The 19,667-nt window shown below is 36.5% G+C and overlaps 1 protein-coding gene across 1 annotated transcript in view; it reads left to right on the forward strand.

Annotated features, from left to right (window-relative positions):
• GRID2 (glutamate ionotropic receptor delta type subunit 2) overlaps window positions 1-19,667 on the forward strand; it is a 777,731-nt gene that overhangs the window by 142,877 nt on the left and 615,187 nt on the right. The window lies entirely within an intron of this gene.

Here is a 19,667-nt window from a genome sequence, read left to right on the forward strand (position 1 = left end):
TTGAGGGCATTATACCAGAAGGATTTGAGAAACTAGGACAAGATCTGACTGTTTCTTGTACTTGGTGAAGGGTGGTACTTTTTCGTCTGTTGCCCTGCCACATTCAGGCCCTGCGATCTTAGTGTTCATGCAAAATATTTTCAATGAAAGTTGGATGCAGCAGAAAGTAGGATGGAAGTCAGAAAAATAAGGGTTGAGAACATTTATCCTCAGAGAGAAACTTTTGTATTTTGTGTATGACATGTGGTGACTAATGGAAAAGTCAACAGTAATGTGTTAGATAAGTAACTCTTAGATGAAGTTTTTAACTCATCAAAGGCTGAACTCAGTGTTCAATAGTTTGTTGAAATGCAACAAAGATATTTTATCTATTCATCTCATATGTTAAAGGCATGAGATACTACCACTGTTAATAATGTACTCAGGGAACTTTTAAGTATGTGGAGAATAATATTAAACTTGAAAAAATAGATTATGCATGTAAAAACAAACAAACAAACAAAAAAAACTGTAAAGGGGAAGAAATGAAATAACTGAGAAGGAGCAAAATTGAAGTCTACATAAATGACACTGATTTTAAAAATTATCTTTGGTACCCAGATGTCTTTATTGTAATGCTTGTTTGCAACTATGTTGGCATGATATATTTTTCACAGTTTACACATAAACAACAACAAATTTAAGGAGAGATTAGAAGCTATTTCACACTTTAAAATCTTTTCTTAGGTACTGCATTATCAGTTGTAATATAAATTATTATATTCAGTTATTATTATCAGTTGTAATATAAATTACAACTGAGGGATTATTGTAGGTTGTTTGAATCTACAATTTGTCAGTCTTCAACAGTCTGAAAATAACTGTAAATTCTAGATACAATTAATTAAGGAATAGCCATTTTATGTCTTTTTATTTTTTTTTTTTCCACTGGGAATATGCAAACTGTCCATAGCTTTTTCTTAAATCACCATGGTCATGGCACCACTTTAAAACACCCAGAGTTTTCAGAGAGTGAGAAATTTGAAATCATATGGAAAATTACTGAGAAAAATCTAGTTTTTTCTAAATTGTCAGGCACAAAAAAGGGTGAATATGACATCACACTGGTTCCTCCTGCATTTCCCAATGCAGCTGTGGGGTCTAAGTTTAATATCTGACAATCTTATTCACCTAATTCTATAAGGCATTTTACCTGAGTGAAAAGAGGTTTAAGATTTCATCATCAATCTCTAATATTTATTAATGTTTGTACATTCAGTATTCTACTGTAAATTTACAGAAGTGCAAGTCTCAAGCTTGAGACTGAAGTCTGAAGTAAAAGGCAAAGCTTCCCTGACTAAGAGGTGCTTTAGACTGGCAGGTTTGATGCACTTCATTATTCCAGAGATGAACAATCCAAACATTGCCATGAGTGAAAATTACTTTTGTTTACATTCATGAGGGACTCTGACACCCGATATGAAATTTTATAATATCTTGACTTTTAAAATAACTTTTCAAACGTAGTATGTTAACACTGCTTATCAGTATAGACAGTTTTCAATCTCTTGTTTATGCAAAAAATAATGTGACTACACAGGTATGTGCAAGGGCGTGCAATACATGGATACATCCTAAAAGAAAGACTGTGCTGTGTGGCAAAGGGATCCAGAGGATCCTTGACAGGCTTGCGAGATAGGCCTGTGCAAACCTCATGAAGTTCAAGACCAAGTGTAAGGTCCTGCATGGAGGCCAGGGCAATCCCAAGCACAAATACAGCTCGACATTAGTCAGCAATGTGTACTTGCAGTCCGAAAGGCCAACTGTACCCTGGGCTGCATTTTAAAAAAAGAAAGAAAAAGAAAAAAGGCATGGCCAGCAGGTTGAGGGAAGTGATTCTTTCCCTCTTCCCCAACATAAGAACGTCATGGACCTGTTGAAGTGAGCCCAGAGGAGGGCCACAAGAATGATCAGAGGTTTGGAATGCCTCTCCTGTGAAGACAGGCTGAGGGAGTCAGGGTTCTTCAGCCTTGAGAAGAGAAAGCTGTTATAGCTGTCTTCCAGTACCTAAGGGAGGCCTACAGGAAAGCTGGGGAGGGACCTTTTGTCAGGGAGTGCAGTGATAGGACAATGGGTAATGGCTTTAAACTAAAACAATGTAGATTTAGTGTAGATATAAGGAAGAAATTCTTTACTGTAAGGGTGGTGAAGCACTGGAAAAGGTTGTTGAGAGAAGTTGTGGATGCTCCATCAAATATTCAAGGCCAGGTTCGAAGGGGGTTCAGAGCAACCTGCTCTAGTGGATGGTGCCCCTGCCCATAGCACGGGGGTTGGATCTAGATCATCTTTAGTGTCTCTTCCAAACCCAAACCATTCTATGATTAGCATAAAAGAAAATAGCATGAGTGAATAAAGGTGGTGCATGATACCAAGTTTTGTTAACAGAGCTTATGTCCATTTGCCTTTGTTGCTTTTGCAGGTTTATATTTAACACCAAGTAAGCAATCGTAGCAGTTGTGAAAATTGTATGAGAGTCATTTGGTGGTTTCATAGCTCAGTTTCTTTTCATTGTTGTATGTTTGTGGTGTTTTCATTTCTTTAATAAGTATTATTCATTAAATGAAAAGCAGTGATAGATATTCTTTCCTTTAAAAGGGGCATGTTGTAGCAGTGAGTATCCCCAAATTTTCTTTATGGACTCCTCAGCCTCTGTGGAGCTTATTAAACAGCTTGAGATACTGTTGTTGATCCTGTGGAGGAAATGTCTTAGTAGTCACAGGTATGTGTTTTTTTTTTTTTTTCTTGTTAAGAGAATTCTGGTCATGTATGAGCAATGTTTTATGATGTGCATATTGGTCAGTGAGCTTCTCACTTTCTCGTAGTAGAAAATCAAGAAGAGAATAGATTCATTGTTTAACCGAAGTTAGTTCAACATAGAGTAGAACTCGGTATTACTGGTTTGTATAAAACTAGCATTTTACTGATAATTAAATGTGTCTAGAAATAGTAGCTTGTTATACTCTACAGTTTATTCTGCAAGAAGTGGGGTGGAACAAAGGAAACAAATTATTTGATGTACTTGGTGGACAATTTCACAAAGGTGTATGAATCTAATTGCAACTGAATGATTATTTCAGCACTTCTTCTTTTTGCACTAATGACATTTTCAGATAATAAACTACTTTTATTTTAGTAAACTAAAAAAAAAAAAAGACAACTGTATATAAATGAAAGGTAAGATGATGATAATCTTAGCCCAATTTTTTCTTTAAATCTTTTTCTTCCCTTCAAGCAAAAGAGTGTTGAATAGAGGCTTGACTAGTTGTGAATGTTCTGAGTATACTGCAAAATTTTGCTTCTCTTTAAGACAACTGCTCTAATACTTATTTTCTTGCTTTGATGGATCACCTTTGGTGTAGAGTACTGTGACTTTTTCTGGGGATGACTCATCCCAAAATTCCATTTAAAAATCTCCAAGTAATCTCATTCTTCGGCTTTTTAGGATATTTGAACTCTAGCAGCTATGAAAAAATAATAAAACTAACCTATAAAGAAAGCTGACTCTTTGATCAAAGTGGGAACAGGGCAGGTCTCTTTTTACTTATTGTGTGTATAGTCTGAAATTGGAGCTAAGGATTTAGTCTAATTTGCTGGTCACTTCTGCTTCTGGTCTGACACCTAATTATTTTGTAGTTAAGAGTTACAAATTAGTGCATTCTGTATGGAGGCAAAGATGCTCTCTCCCAGTAACACAAATAGATGTTGTGTTGTTGAGACATTTATGATCAATTTTACTTAAAGTCCAACTTGTAAGGCCATTAGAATATTTGCCTCTCTCCATCAGAAAACAGGAACTGTTGTGAAGAGATGCATAGACTCTTGAATTCAATGTTTTCTATCATTGCTTAAAATTAAACACACCAAATAAATGCCCTAAGCTTCTACTGTTCCTTTCTAAGGAACAAGTATTCAATAAACTTGCCTTATAATTTTACGAATCTTTAGGTATACACGACATGGACTTTTCATGCATATGTTTACTTCCATCTACATTTTTTCCTTCTTGTCTGCTCTTCAACTGAACATTTGCATTCTTCAGCTGCTAGGCTGCTTTTTCTCTCTAGTGAAGACCATTTTTATGCTGGTAAATCTGCAGGGTGCTGGTGCAGTTCTAATCTTTGGCACTGTGGCTATAGCTGTGGCAGGGTAAAATTTTCCATGTTGTTATAGCAGGCACCTGACACCTAGAACTGCTTTAGACATTGAAACAGATTTGTTTCTTAACAGTGATACTTCATCAAAAAAATTATATGATATATCATCTTGACAATTTTCAATAGCAAAAGATAAAAATAAAAGAAATCCAAATGAGTTGAGAGTCATATTGAGAGAAAAACAAGCATAGTGCTTCCTTTGATTAAAACGCTTCATATGTTAATGTCAGTAAATGGAGAATATCTGGATTAAAATGAAATAAATTTGGAATGAAATGAATCATAAAAATACAGAAGGAACGGCAGTATTACTTTCTGCAAAACAATTTTATTTGAATTGAATGATTCAACAGTACCAAGTTTAAAGATTTAAGTGGTCAAAAATGCAAATACTTTTCATAATAGGATTTCATGGCAAATCTTTACATTTGGTGGATTAAAAAGAAGAAAAACCTGAATGCTGGGATTTGGTGTGAAAAGCAGCTTTCTAATAAAGCTGCTGCTGAATTCTTGCTTTAACCTTTCCACTGTTGAGTAGCAGTAAGAGTTCTCCCTAAAATAAATAGAAGAATCCAGTCTGTCAATTTGATTATTGACCTATTCCCAAACTAGAGATTTTGCAGATGTTTTTATAGTAACATCTATGATTCCTTGGATGCATGTATGGCCGCAAAACAAATGCATGTTCCCTTGTCAAATATGGAGCCTGAATAATTGCTTTTTATTATTTATTTGATTTTGATATTTTAGCCATCGATTGAGAAACATGAACCATGTTTCTCTCAAATGTAAATCAGTTTGAGATTGAGAAGCGTGCCTTCCATTAACCTCCATCATCTTCAGAAAGGAAATAATATAAAAAGCCCCCTAGTTTCAGGCTTAAAAAAGGAAGCACCACCAAAAAAAGTTACAATTGGCTCATAATGGCAAACTGTACAGCAGTAGCATTCAATGTCTGCCTGCATGAGTGTGGGGATGAGCCATGAGTGACTGTCCTGTGAGCCGGGGTGGTTGTTGCCCTGAGAAACAAACAGGGCAGGTCATGGGGATAGGCCTGGTATCACTCCTTTCGATCTGCCCTAAAGGTCAGGAGAAGTGCTGGTGTCCCAACCACTCCTAGAGCTAATAAATAGGAGCATGTACAAATCTGTTGGGGGATGTGCTCAACACCAACTATCCTTCTGTTCCTCCCAGCACAGGTGATCTCAATCTCTTACCTGCCAAGTAATGCTAGGCCTACCTTCATTTCCTATAAAGCTGCATAGCTCAGGTAGATATAACTGTGTTGAGAGTGCCAACTTTAACAGAGTATTTATTCTGTGTTCCTACTTAAGATGTTTATGTGCGGGCCTTGAGTGTTATCTCACTTTAGTCCACACCAAGGGGATTTGTGGATCTGAGTCGATCACACAATTGCACACAGGTGGGACGTGACAAAGGGGAACACCTATTCACTCAAATATTAACACAACAGTTGAAGAATGCTGATCCTTTTAGAAAATCTAGATATAAAAATCTAGATGTACAGTCTATTCCTTTATGAAATAATCTGAAATTGGAGGTTATCTCATTCAGGAAAGCTTTTTTGATGAATTTTTAATGGCATGGCCTCTTTATCCATCCCCTTTGCATTTACTGAAAATGGGCTGATGCATTCAGTTGAAAAAGACAAAGGAAATGAAAAATGCATTTATTTTCATTCTCAGCAGAATGTCAACACTATAAATCTATGTCAAGTTTATATAAGGAAAATGTATCAAGGAAATTCCTACTACAATATGTAGAACCTCTTCTGCATTAGTAGAGTACTTTTTGGAACAATTCCAAATCAGATTTTAAGTTACATCTCAAGGGTAAAGCTTAATTAAAATAGAAGGATTAAACCATAAAAAGTTCTTCCTAATTATGTAAGTCACTATGACACTTTAGCTTCCTGGATAGAATTCCTGACACAGGCTAGGTTACTGTCCTTCTTTCTCTATATACTATTAACATCATAGAGCTATATTATGGAAACTAAGGTCGTGTCTCTTTTGTAAATAACAATGGGTGAACACACCATGGAAAACTATTCTCCTTGGCTACAGCTTTATTTCATTGGACTGCAATTCAGAGCTTTGATACAGAAGTGGATCGAGATAATTAGAAATACATTATAAAGAAAGCAAAGTCCAGGCCTAGAAGTTTAAGAAGAATATTAAAAACCAGTGTTAGTAAGGTTTGTTGGTTATTTACTTATTCCTCAGTATTCTGTGGCTTTGAGATATCTAACTGTCTTGTGTGATATGCCTGCGATGAGTTTATTAGAAAATGTTTTTAAAATAAATGGTGTATAAAGCTTGGTATATCACTGCAGTGTTTGCTTATAAAATCATGAGGGCCATTCTCCCCTTTTAATGCTGGACTTTTCAACATCTTAGAGAAAGTATAGGCTTGTTCTGTTTCTTATAAAAATAATTCCTTTACTGAAAGGGTGGTTAGGCATTTGAATGGGCTGCTCAGGGAAGTGGTGGAGTCACCATCCCTGGGGGTCTTTAAAAGACGTTTAGATGTAGAGCTTAGTGACATGGTTTAATGGAGTACTGGTTAGTGTTAGGTCAGAGGTTGGACTAGGTGATCTTGGAGGTCTCTTCCAACGTAGATGATTCTGTAATTTGAATGATATGGGCACTTGTTAATAAATTCCTCTGCTATTTTTGAAATAATTCTCAGTATTCTCACATTGAGAACTACAAGTATCTGCTTCTTTCTTTTGACAATAGAATCCTTGATACTCTAACAAAAGTGTTTGTGATGCGGAAAAGTAAAAATCAATTTTTATAAAACATAAAATGAAATAAAATACTGCTAAAATCATGCTACTTTTGTGTGTGTGAAAACTTGAGTCATCTCAAAACCTGAATGTGGAGAAAACAGTTGACCACAAGTGGTTTGTTCAACCACTATTGCCTTAAAAAATATATATAATATATATATTGAAAAAAAAAACAACTTGTGAAATAATGTATGAAAGCTTTGAATGCTAGAGGCCTGGCTTTGGATGCTGATGTTTGCCTTGCCGTATAATAAGGTAACATTAAGGGTGATGTCATGAACCAGTAGGCAGCGTCATATTGTCATGCAGATCCTTGCGGTCTGCCTTCTGGTTTCTGTGGTGCTTTTGCCAACATAAGTGCAATACCATGTTCCCCTGCTATGAAGTGGAGCTTCTTAGTCATCTTCACCAGTCAGTGGAAACTGCAGAGGACAGGCTTTTCAAGTCATAGGTTTTTGACCCCCAAGATAACTGGGAATGAATGGATGTAACTGTATAGATGAATCATATCTATATATCATATAGATGAATAAAATATTTTAGCGATTTTGTCAATGGATATTTCCAGTTGTGATTCCAGTGATATTGGCTCATGAACATGCATGGCCTTTCATTTGAGGATAATAACGTTTGTTGTTACACTTTTAGCACCTTATAGACGTTTAATTTTTTTTAGAATCTTACAGACATTTAAATTTTTTTTTTTTTGAATCGTACCATGAAGAAGTGGTATGATTCTCATAATCACTGCTCAGATGATTTTCCTGATTTCTAGATTTTCCTGTTCCAGAAAAATATATATAGTATATATATATATATATATATGTGTATATATGTATATATATATATATGTATATATATGTATGTATATATATATATATATATATATATATATATATATATATATATAGTAAGGTTCAGACACAAATGCTAGTCCTTTTTCTAAGCAGAAATAACAGTTTGGAAGACAACAGCAGCAGTGTGATAGAAGTCTGCTGCCTTGTCAAAACGCCAGTCCAGGATGGAAAAGGGTTTTTGAACTTGCGTTGCATGGAGGTAACTAGGAGATATATATATTCTTCCCTCCTTGTTTATATTTTCACTTAAGTCAGTAATATTTGCATAAATACATCACTTCAAAAGACATCCAAAATTACTTTGGTTTAACCTTGCAGGAGAACAGTTTGTCTTTGCATGCAAACCATATTGCACTTAGTTTGCAGTTCTTGCCTCTTTCTTGACCAAAAATGAATACCGATGAAACTCTGGGGACTCTGGCAACAGCTCCTCCGTGGAGGATGCAGTAGGTTTCTGCTTTTAAATAGTATTTTAAATATAAACTTTTGAAGACTTTTCTTACTTCCTATATTGAAGGCTTTTCTTACTTCCTATATTGTTGTTTGCATTTTTAATTTGAGAGAGTTTTAAGGATAATTGGTGAAATAATGAAATGTAATCCATTTGAAGTTAGAATAGAACTTATTTTTTGAAGTAATTTGGCTGCACAACAAAATATACGGGGTCTGTGGGAAAGTGTTGTGGCAAGGGATATTCTTATGCTGAGAAGATGAATAGTGTGATAAAGAAAATGTGGCAGAGTATCTAATGTGCTAGAGAATCAAAATATGATTTTTTTCCTGGTTTCAGCTGAGATACCTTTCTTCATTGTTTTGGATTTAGGAGAAAAATATGATGTTTAGTTGTGGCTGAGCAGGGCTTACACTAGGGCAAGTCTGCTTCTCATACTGCCCTGCAAGGAAGCTGGGAGGGGACAGAACCAGGACAGCTGACCCAAAGTGGTTAAAGGAGATTCCATACTATATGGAATGTGTTGTTCAGAACAATAAAACTGGGGAGAGTTGGCTGGGGAGCTGCTGTTGCCTGGGGACTGTCTGGGTGTTGGTTGGTGGGTGGTGAGCAATTGCGCTGTAAAACACTTTTTTTTTTCTTTTTTAAACTTAGTTTTTCCATTCCTTTTCTGTTCTGTTGAAGAGTCCTTATCTTAACTCATGAATTTTGCCTTCTGCCATTCTCTTCCCCATCCAAATGGGGGGGGGGGAGAGAGTGAATGGTTGTGTGGTGCTTAGCTACGTGCCAGGTTAAACCACAACAGATGCCAAGATCTGAAATAACATCATAATTTCATAATTTTAGTAGAGTTTGGACAGAATTTGAAATTTGAAAAGCATGCTAGTAGTTTGCAGTTTTGCAGAAACTATGTTGACTTAAAAAGTAAAATAATCTAGAAGGAAATCAGAAGAAATGTCCTTGCAAAATATAAAGAGAATTACCCTGTTGTAAGGATTACAAAATTATTGTTTTTGTAAATGAAAAATTCAGCAAGCTGCCAAAGGACATGTCAAAAAGGAACATCTATGTCTATTTGATGAAAAGTGTATCATGGAAGGCATGCCTCTGATATGTTGAGGGAGAAAGTAAGTATATGAAGGTATTTTTTCTTCCTAAAGTGTCAAGGGACGGGTCAATCATGTCTGTTTTTTTTTCTCAGGGAAATAGTACCGGTATTCCTTACTGAAAAATTCATAAGTTTTTCTCATGAGCCAGATGTGTATCAAGATCAGGACTAATTATTTTACTTAGTAAATACTATAATACATAGGATATATAAGATTAATTGTAAAATACAATACTTCTGACTATAGCTGAAACCAGGGGATAAACCTTTTGAGGCAATAAGAACTCTTATATTTTCTTCTGAAACTTTGGGATAATCCCAGAAATAAGAGCACAAAAGGAGACCTATGAAATGTTTTTTTTTTTTTCTTTTTTTTTTCCAGAAGTGAGGAAACTTTTTTTTCCTCACTACTCTCAAATGTGCCTGTATTTTCTCTGCCCTTCATTTTCTGAAAATTACTTAGTCTAAACTCACCTAGGTAGAATTCACACAGGGATAATGCAAACCTGAAAATACTGTCTGGTGATACATCAATTTTAAATGCAGTATAGATATTGTATTACATACAATTCTAAAATCAGTATTGGGACCAGTGCTTTTTAGCATCTTTGTCAGTGGCACTGAATGCACCCTCAGCAAGCTTGCTGATGACACCAAGATGTGTGATTATGTCAACAAGCTGTAGGGAAGGGATGCCATCCAGAGGGACCTGGACAGGCTTGACAGGTGGGCCCATGAACACCTCATAAAGTTCGACAAGTCCAAGTCCTGCAACAAGTCCTGCAACTGGGCTGAGGCAATCCTAAGCACAAATACAAGCAGGGCAGGGAATGGATTGAGAGCAGCCCTGAAGAGAAAAACCTAGGGGTGTTGGTGGATGAGAAGCCCAACGTGAGCCATCAATGTGTGCTTGAAGCTCAGAAAGCCAGCCTTATTCTGGGGTGCATCAACAGAAGCGTGGCCAGCAAGGCGAGGCAGGTGACTCTCCCTCTTTGCTCTGGTCTTGGGAGACCCCATCTGGAGTCCTGCATTCAGCTCTGGGACCCCCAGCTCAAGGAGGACGTGGACCTATTAGAGCAAGTCCAGAGGAGGGCCACGAAGATGACCAGAGGGCTGGAGCACCTCTCCTGTGAAAGCAGGCTGAGGCAACTGGGGTTGTTCAGCCCGGAGAAGTGCTCTGGCCAGACCTCATAGTGGCCTTGAAGTACCTAAAGGGGGCCTACAGGAAAGCTGGGGAGGGACTCTTTGTCAGGAAGGAATATGACACAGTGGAATGACTTCAAACTAAAAGAGGGTAGATTTAGATGAGCTGTTAGGAATAAATTCTTTACTGTGAGGTTGGTGAGGCACAGAAACAGGTTGTCCAGAGAAGCTGTGGATGCTCCATCCCTGGAAGTGTTCATGGCCAGGTTGGATGGGGCTTTGAGCAACCTGGTCTGGTGGGAGGTGTCCCTGCAGGGGGGTCAGAATGAGCTGATTTTTAAGGTCCTTATCCAAACAATTCTATGAAAATACGTTGGTGGGTATGTGGATTGTTGGTCTTTATTTTCTTCTGATGTGCTCCATCCATTTGAGGAGGATTGAACATACTTGTTTCAAATATGAAAACTTCAGTGGAAGCCAGCCACTTCTAAACCCTCTCCTTATAGCTCTATGATATCAGAGATGGTGATGTGCTGAGCATACCTTGAAGTTCATATAGCAGTGCATGAGCTATCTGTTGCATCATAACTTTATTTGGTTACTTCTGCCTAAATGTCATCTTCCCATTTTAGGGTCAGCTTTTGTAGTCTCGCCTCAGACAACTATGTTTATAAGGTTATTGGCTTTTTAACCAAAATTGTATCCCACTCCCACTATAAGGAGAAAAAAAAAAAAGTGTGCTTGATGCATGGGATCATTGTGTCTTAGGGTGCACAACTGCATCACTCCTGATAACAATCCTTAGAGCACAATTATGAAAGTGGACTTAGATGACAAGCTGATAGGATGCTTCCTACCAGCTGAGTTTCCTGAGGTAACATTAGGCTGCTTTTCAGATAAAAGCTATCCAGCAAAAATCATTTCACAAAATATATTGGGTATATCTTTTATACTACAGTAAATCCTAAAACACATTGCCATACCATCTGTCAAAAGCTCTTCACAATATTGGTCTGAAAGAATAAGCTTTTTCAGTAGATAACCAATATTCAGTTCTTCTAGAACTGGAAATATAACTAAACGTATTTTGGAAAATTCTGATTCCAGTACCAGCTCTCATGGCTATACAAATTGGAGCATTCATGATTTTACTGCATTACGTTCTGAGATAAAACTTCTGGGGTGCCTGAAACAGTTTTAGAGTATAAAGGCTGTCATTGCATTACAGAGCACACCTTCAGGATGCTTTTTTTTCTTGGATAAAAATTCTACATAAGACTTTTTCTATCTCCTCTGTTTCTGATTACATGTTTCTAGTACAGAAACAAGAATGAAGGGCCTCGGGCAGTGCAACCTAACATAGGAAGACTGCATTCCCTCACACAGTTGTTTTCTACATCCATTAAAAAAGTCTATTCACATTATCTGCGGATTGTTTCAGTGAAGAAAAATTGTTGATAGAAGCAGGTATCTCTGATGCTATCCTAGTTAAGTAAAAAGGGTGTATTAAGTCCAACCTCTCTGAGTATTACTAAAATCAAGTAAGAGGGAGATTTTGCTGACATCAGTCAGCACTTTTCAGGAAGAATTTGTCCCAAAATATCCTACCAGGCTCCTCCTAGGCTTTCTCCTAGACCCTTTTTTTTCCTTATTTTGTTTTCCTTATCTTCTGAAACTCCCCCCACATACTTCAAGCTTTACGTCTTTATTACTGTCTTGTAGAACTTTTTAAACAAAAGGTATTTTTTGAGTTCTGTGGAAATATCAGGATTTATTTCTAGTAGTAGTCGTAGATTCAAATCTGTGTACACAAAAGACAACAGGAACAATTCAAATCTTAAAGGAGGGGAATAAAAAAAAAAAGTCAGAGAGCAATTGTACTGTAAAGATAGATGATGTGGTGATTGTGAGACCTGGAAAGAATATAAAAGTTTTATTCTCACATGCTCAACAGTACTCTGCCTTGCGTTATTAGAAATCTGCTTTGTTGAGGGATGAGATGGTGTTTATCATGATTAAAATTAACTGTTGTTGATAGAAATCCTGTGAAGGACAGAACTGTAATAGCCAGCTACATGACTCGCCCGCCTCCTTTACCAGTTACCTGTATCACTCATGATTTGTTGACTTAAATTCTAGTATAGTTGAAAAGGATGCATAAAGTTAATGCACAAAGCTTGATTATCAATGGATTACTCCATCTGTACAATGTGCACTTCAGAATGAATGGAAATGCATTACTCAAATAAATACATAATTGTCCCAATTAAATTGCTGTGTATGGCTATGCATGCCTGCCTCCCCTTAAATGATGGATTTCCTGAACAATTTTGTTATTTTGATGACTATACTTACAAACCAACTGTTGTCAGTTCTTTATTGAGCTGTTTTCAGTGAAGGATAAGATATTGCACTTGTTGGTTTGTCAGATACTTTAAAGAATGATGGCAGCATGCAGCGAGGTATTTAGAGGATGCATGTTAGCAGCTAAAGCACCAAAATGGATAGTGAAGAGTTTCGGCTTTGTGCCTTCTACATAACAGATTAATTCTGGAAGTTAACAACTACTCAGGATTCCCTGCAGCTGCAGGGCTCTCTGAGGAATAAATTAAAACAGCATGTGAATAATTGTCTTCCTCCTCCTCCTCTCCTGGCTGTTCCTATTCTACAAGTTGGTTTTGTTCCAGAAAGAATGTAGCCTACAACTTTTTTTTTTTTTTTTTTTAAGCCTAGCAGAGATTTGATAAAAATTTGGTTATCCTGTTTTTCGACCTTAAATCTGTGATGAAAGCAAAACTGTTAAAACTTACAGTAGTACAATTCACCCTTGACACTAACTTGGTCCCATCAGAAAATTGTCAAGTCATCTTTGTGATTTTTTTTATTTTTTTTTTCCCCCTCAGACATTAGCCATTTCTCTTGCAAAAGCAAAGGTGCAGATTCTATCCCGTGTCTTTTTCATCCCCATCAGCTAGAGCATCATCAGTTTATCCATTTAAGAACCCACACCTATCAATATTTTTGTATTATGATACCTACAGAATAATCCCGTGGAGGGGATCCTGGTATACTGAAGTGTCATTATTACAAAATATACAGCAGTATATGCATTAGATAGAATATGAGAACGTATGATGATACACAGTTTCATGTGAAAGTAGAAGAGTAATTAGGATGTAGAAGTATGTTCTATTCATCTTCATTCATTTGCAACTGGTCTGTGCCATGAAAATAAAAAGAGCAGAGGCTGAAGTGAGATGCAGCCATTTGGGGGAGCATCTCAAAAAAGCTGGATTTATTACAGTAACAGGTTGAACTGCATCCCTTGCACTTCTTCATTACTTTTTTGCCTGTTTCAAGTTGTGGGCCATGTGCTGTCAATTTTTCAGCAGAGGAACCACACAAAAAGAAAGGAGTGGCTCTACGAGCACTTCTTGTCAGGTTCTGTTGTTGTCAGATACTATAGGTGTGATAGTAAACTTGGCTGAATTGACTGATTAAAAATAATAATAGAAAATATTTTTTATTTGAGTGAAGAAAAGGGGGGAAAAAGATAAATGAGCATATTTGTTTTTTTGGTAGAAAATAGACTTTTACCATCCAAAGCTGGTTATAATTATTTCATTGTGAATTAGAGACTATAATTTCTGAGGCCTGCTGAGATTCTGCCACATCAGGCTTCTGAAATAGCTTGTTTTTAATTATTATTATTTGTGTGTACTGTAAGCCTACGATCGCTTTGCTTTGATAAAGAACGTGCATTGCAGTAGTGTGTTCATCTGTCTGCTCCTGAATTTGGTCTTAAAAGTCTTAATAAATGATTTTGTAAAACATTTTCGTAGGGGATTGAATTATTCTAAAAGCTTAGTATCATTGCTTATAGATCCAGAGACCTTTATTGTCAAGGGTAAAAACAGTAAACCATGTTTTTTTTCAAATCTGTGTTTTATATAACTACTGGCTCCTCCCAGATGTCTTTCATCAATGCACAAAGATCTCAAAGCAGTTGTAAAGTCACTCAACCTTTTGAGTGTCACCCACTGGCAGGCCCACGATCCAATTGGGAAAAAAACATGCTAGCATCCCATCTGCTGGTAATTATTATAAATAATGCAGCCAGCAAGTCAGGTTTACTGGATTTATGTCCTTTTTTTTTTTTTTTTTTTTTCTTTTTTCTGTGCTTCTGGGCTTTTCATCAATAACAGCTATGTAGCTTACCTGCACTTCCACATAGTAGAAGCTTAATTTTTGGTCCTGGATTCAGAGCTATGACTTAAGAGTAGTAACACACTTAAGAACAACAAATGGAAAGGCTAGATAAATACTATTTCATGTTGATGATTTTCCTTTCTTGGAACCCAGTGCTGGAAATGTTGGGGGCAGAAAAATTCTTATATCCATTGTTGATATTGGTACACTGAGTTACTTATGGGTGCTGGGGAGGGCGAATAGAAATACGCAGCAGCGAAACTTGAGGTCCTAAGAAAAGAAGTAGGAAAGCTATTTTTAAGAAAAAACTAAGAGCAGCCCAGTACTGGGGCCAAAGCTAATGAAGAAGTAGTGATTCAGGAAAAAATTCAGGGACTGGTTCTCTTTTGTCTCGTGTGTGCAAAGGAACTGCAGGTCATTACATGTGAGAACGGAGGATCTCACAAGTGGTGGCAAGTTAGATTTTGTGTATTCAGCTGTACTTGAAGTTATTGGGAATCTCAGAAATGTACTGGTACATCTTTTGGTGCAGAATTGACTCTGTAATGGTTATGTGTTGTAATAATTCCAAGTAGGAAGCTCTGACTGGATTTCCTTTGCATGTCACCTATCTCACAGAGGAATATTCGTTATAAATATGGTTCAGCTCTAGAGTTCTGGCAGCCAGCTGAAAGAGCAACCTGTGTGTTTAAGCCTAAGGGAACTTAAAGCTCAGTCATCTGTTGATGGTCTAGAATAACAGCAGTAGCAAAACAGCTTGCAATATTGGCAATGAGAGAACTAGACACATGAATTGAAGAGCTCGTACTGTAGGAAATACAGTTTAAAGGTTCTTAGACATCAATATTTTAGAATCAGTTTTCAAAATTGTTAATAGCAATTTGCTGTGTTATTTGCATGTGAAGTATTCCTAGCGTGGGTGTCAGTAGTTATCTCAGTGCTCAGAATTAGAGGAAGAAAGCTGTTTTTCCTTCAGCTTTATTATAGATTTAACTTAAATGTGTCCAAAGCTGTAGTTTCAGTGATACATTTGTTGAAACCATTTCTTAGAGGATTCTTTTAAGCTAGCTGTAAATAGCCTATTGTGTCAAAGGTGGTCTACTAGAAGTGAATGAAGGTGTTGTAATTGCTTTTAGACATCAGGCCAGACTACAAAGCTATGTAGGGATTTTAAACAGAAGTTGTCTATCTGAGTATGGAGGTAAGCGGCCATTGTCTCTCATCGCATGCCTTGTTTGTTTAGATATCTAAGGTGAAAGAGCAATTGAAGCATGTACTTCTAACGTGTCTTCCAAGCTGGCATGCATTAGAAGAAGAGGGTTGCCTCTGACATCAGAGAGGCTGGAAGAGGCAAGAAGGGAAGGAAAACTGAGGGGAAGACTCGGCGCCCAGGACCTTGTTATTAAGAAAGCGAAGCTTTGTGCCACAGATGCGCAAGCAATCACTATTGGAGAACTGCTGGATCTTCCCAATCATTCTAATGATTTCCAGACCTCCCAAATCTGGGAAAACAACCTCAGAAAGTGATTAAGAATTCTTTTTACTAGCTACCCACTAAAACTTTTTTCTCATCACGCTTCCAGTATGGGAAGTGTCAGCCTTTCTTAGCACTGCACTTAGCCTTGACAAGAACACAGTAAGAAAACTGTAAAAATGATGATGACCAAGATTTCTACAATTCTATTTTGATTACAGAACTTTAAGATTAAGTTTTGTTGTCCAGTACAGTAGTGAATCCAGGAAGTTTCTCCATACTTCACTGTCAGCACAAAGAAGACTGAACTGCTTTAAGCTATTGGTGGGGGGGGAAGTAAACTATGTCATGCCTGTCAGTTCTGTCAGTTTATTACCAGCAACAGAGGTCATACTAGTTTGAGATGATCCTAAGTAGGTGAATTAGAGGCACTTGCCTGCCAATAGAAACTGAAAAGTGACTAAGTAGTTGCTATACATTAAAAGAATATATGCTTATTCCACATACAGGATGTATGGATGGCTTAGCCTCATTGCAAAGGCATGACTTGACTTTAGTGTCTGACTTTTAATTTGCATGCTAAACTAATTCTCAAATTCCTTACAAAGAATAGGATTTAAAACAAACAAACAAACTACTCAAATTTCAAACAGGATATTTTGGTGCAGTGCTTATACCTGTTGCCAAAGCTTTTATATATATATATATATATATATATATATATATATATATATTTTTTTTTTTTTTTTCTGTTATATGAAACATAAGTGTTACACCTTGCTTAGATCTCATTAGTTTGCAGTGGCGATGTTCTTGAAATTGCCAAGAACGGTTTATGTCCTCAGCCTGTTATTTCCTTCTTATTGTTAAAAAAGGAAAGGTAGATGGTAAATTGGTAGGGAATAGTTCCCTGAATGAGTTCTGAAGAGCTGTCAACATATCAAATTTCATTGAGTCTGAGAATCCAGATACAAAATAAGTACATTTCATATGCTGCTTGTAGTACTGTAGTGACAATCAAAAACTAGGGACAATATCTTCGAATACTGCACTTGTTGTAGTGTAGGTCTGCAGTTCAGTAATGCATGCTGTAGACTCTCAATTTCAGTTGTCTTAGAGGTGACTCTAGACATCTGTTTAAATTTATTTTTTTCCTGTCTCTGCTTGAAGGGTAATTTCCTATACTGTGAAAATACCTTCTACATACTGTGATAGGAATACATTCGATTAAGCATGAATGGATATGGTATTCACTCATGGATTTGCAAAACACTTGGACTAAATCTGACTTAGTCCAATTATCTTTGTTATGCTTTCCTTCATGTCTATGACATTTTCATGTTCTTAGTTAAATAAGTTCTAAAGCTTACTTCTTCTGTAAGAACTTCTTTGCTCAGATGTTATTTCTCTGCTTAATTGCCTGAAATGTATTTTTTTTTCTCATTTTTTTTTTTTGTGGCACTAGGGTATCCTATCTATGAAAAATTGAAACTAACGGAACCTTTTTTCCTAAGAATTAATTTAAAAAACAAACAAACAACAACAACAAATAAAAACAAACAAAAAATGACTTAATAAAATTGCATATTTAATTGTAATTTTTGCTTTGCTTTGTAAGGACTTTTCTGCTTCATGGCAAAGAGAATGTGTGTGAGCAAGTATACATGTATGTACGCCTATATAAATCAAATGAATGTACATATAAAACATGAAATTAAATGAAACAGGTTGTTAACCAACTCATGTTACCTACATTTAGAAAAGAGCTATCCATCGTTAATATGGCTGCCTTTTGCCTTCTATCTTTTTAATTATTTGAGTGATTCTTTACTACTGTGAATAGTAAATAATGGTTCCAAGAAAAGTTGCTTTAGTTTAGGGGAGCAGAAGTATTGTTTAGTTGTGGTTCCTGAGACCAATAAATAGTTTAGGCTTAAGAGAAGGAGACCTACACATACTGATACATGTGTAGGTGAAAGCATGACAGCAGAGTTCAAAATGAAGTAGCCACCTCAAAGACTTGACTAAAACTGTGAATTTCAGAGGTTATGAGTTGTCCAAGAGAAAGCAAGAGTTCTACTATCATACCCATAGTAGACCATCTAACACCATCTGACCATGGAAGAGTTAGAATGAACTAAGTCCTTGAAAACAAATTTATCCAGAATGACTTTCTGTCAAGGTAACATTCTGAACTCTTTATGTCGATCCTTTTTTTTTAATGCCAAAGAAGGGACTAACAGTAACTGTCATCAGATGATTTCTTTGATAGTCTTGATGTTTTTTTCCCTGAAGGAAGCAAAACGTGGAATACTACCAGCTTCCCCTACTTTACCAAATAAATACTAATCTCACCTCCATCTTCAGTTACTAAAACCCACCAAATTATGCATCACAAAGTTAGAGGCAAAAGATGATCTCAGCATATATTTACTTTAACAGAGGGAGGTTAAGGTTGTCAGAGGTGAGACACATGACAGTTTTAGCAGTATCTCGATAGTTACTTTTAACACCAGATATGCTTTCAGCACCAATCTGGTTGTCAATTCAATATTTGATTTACATTTACTGGAGTGCTGAAGGGTTTTAGAAAATTAACACTGGGGCAGTGTCTCATGCTGATGACTGTCTTTTTTTGTTTTGTATTGTTTTGTTCAAAGCATATTCTTTGTTATTCTCTTGATGATATTGCCATGCACCAAAACTCTGACCTAGCTTTTTAATTTTAACTTAGAATTAAACTTAGTCTTGCACTTAGTGTTATATTCATTTAATGCAGTAAGTGGTCATTAAGTGAAACCAGTTCTCTTAAGGACTCTTTATTATCATTTAGGTTTCCTGCCTTGTTTCTCTACGGTTTTAACTAGTCACCTTAGTGTCATGACCATCCCCTGAGCTGTATTTTTGACATGATACCTAATTGTTAACAAGATAATTTTTATTCATGCACAAGTGCTGAACACTCTCAAATGAACAAGTCTCAAGGTATGCATAAAGAACAATAATAGTAGCAGGGGGCAATTTTTGCTATATTGAAGACAGAAAATCATTGGTGTGGATTAGGTTTCTAGGTATTTGGTGGTGTTTGGATGGTTTTCCAGTATGTATCAATCAGGAAGTGAAAAGAATTTGGATTGAGTGGAAGTTGCTAATCAAATAGGTCTGCAGAGGAAAAAAGATGCTTAACTATATCTTCATATTTCTTGCAGAGGGACAGAAATTATTCATTCCAAAATAGTGCTTATCCCCCCCCACCCCCCCTTTTTTAGGGTATTTGTAGTGCTGCAGAGAAACTTTTTTTTTTTCTTTTTTATATACCGTCATATATTTAATTTACCTCTAAACTAAGGACCAGAACCTAAGTGACCAACCTGAAATAAATGGAAAGAGTGATCAGATAACAGTGCTGTGGTGGTT

Source organism: Aythya ferina, assembly GCF_964211825.1.
Source record: "Aythya ferina genome assembly, chromosome: 4".
Lineage (NCBI taxonomy): Eukaryota > Metazoa > Chordata > Aves > Anseriformes > Anatidae > Aythya > Aythya ferina.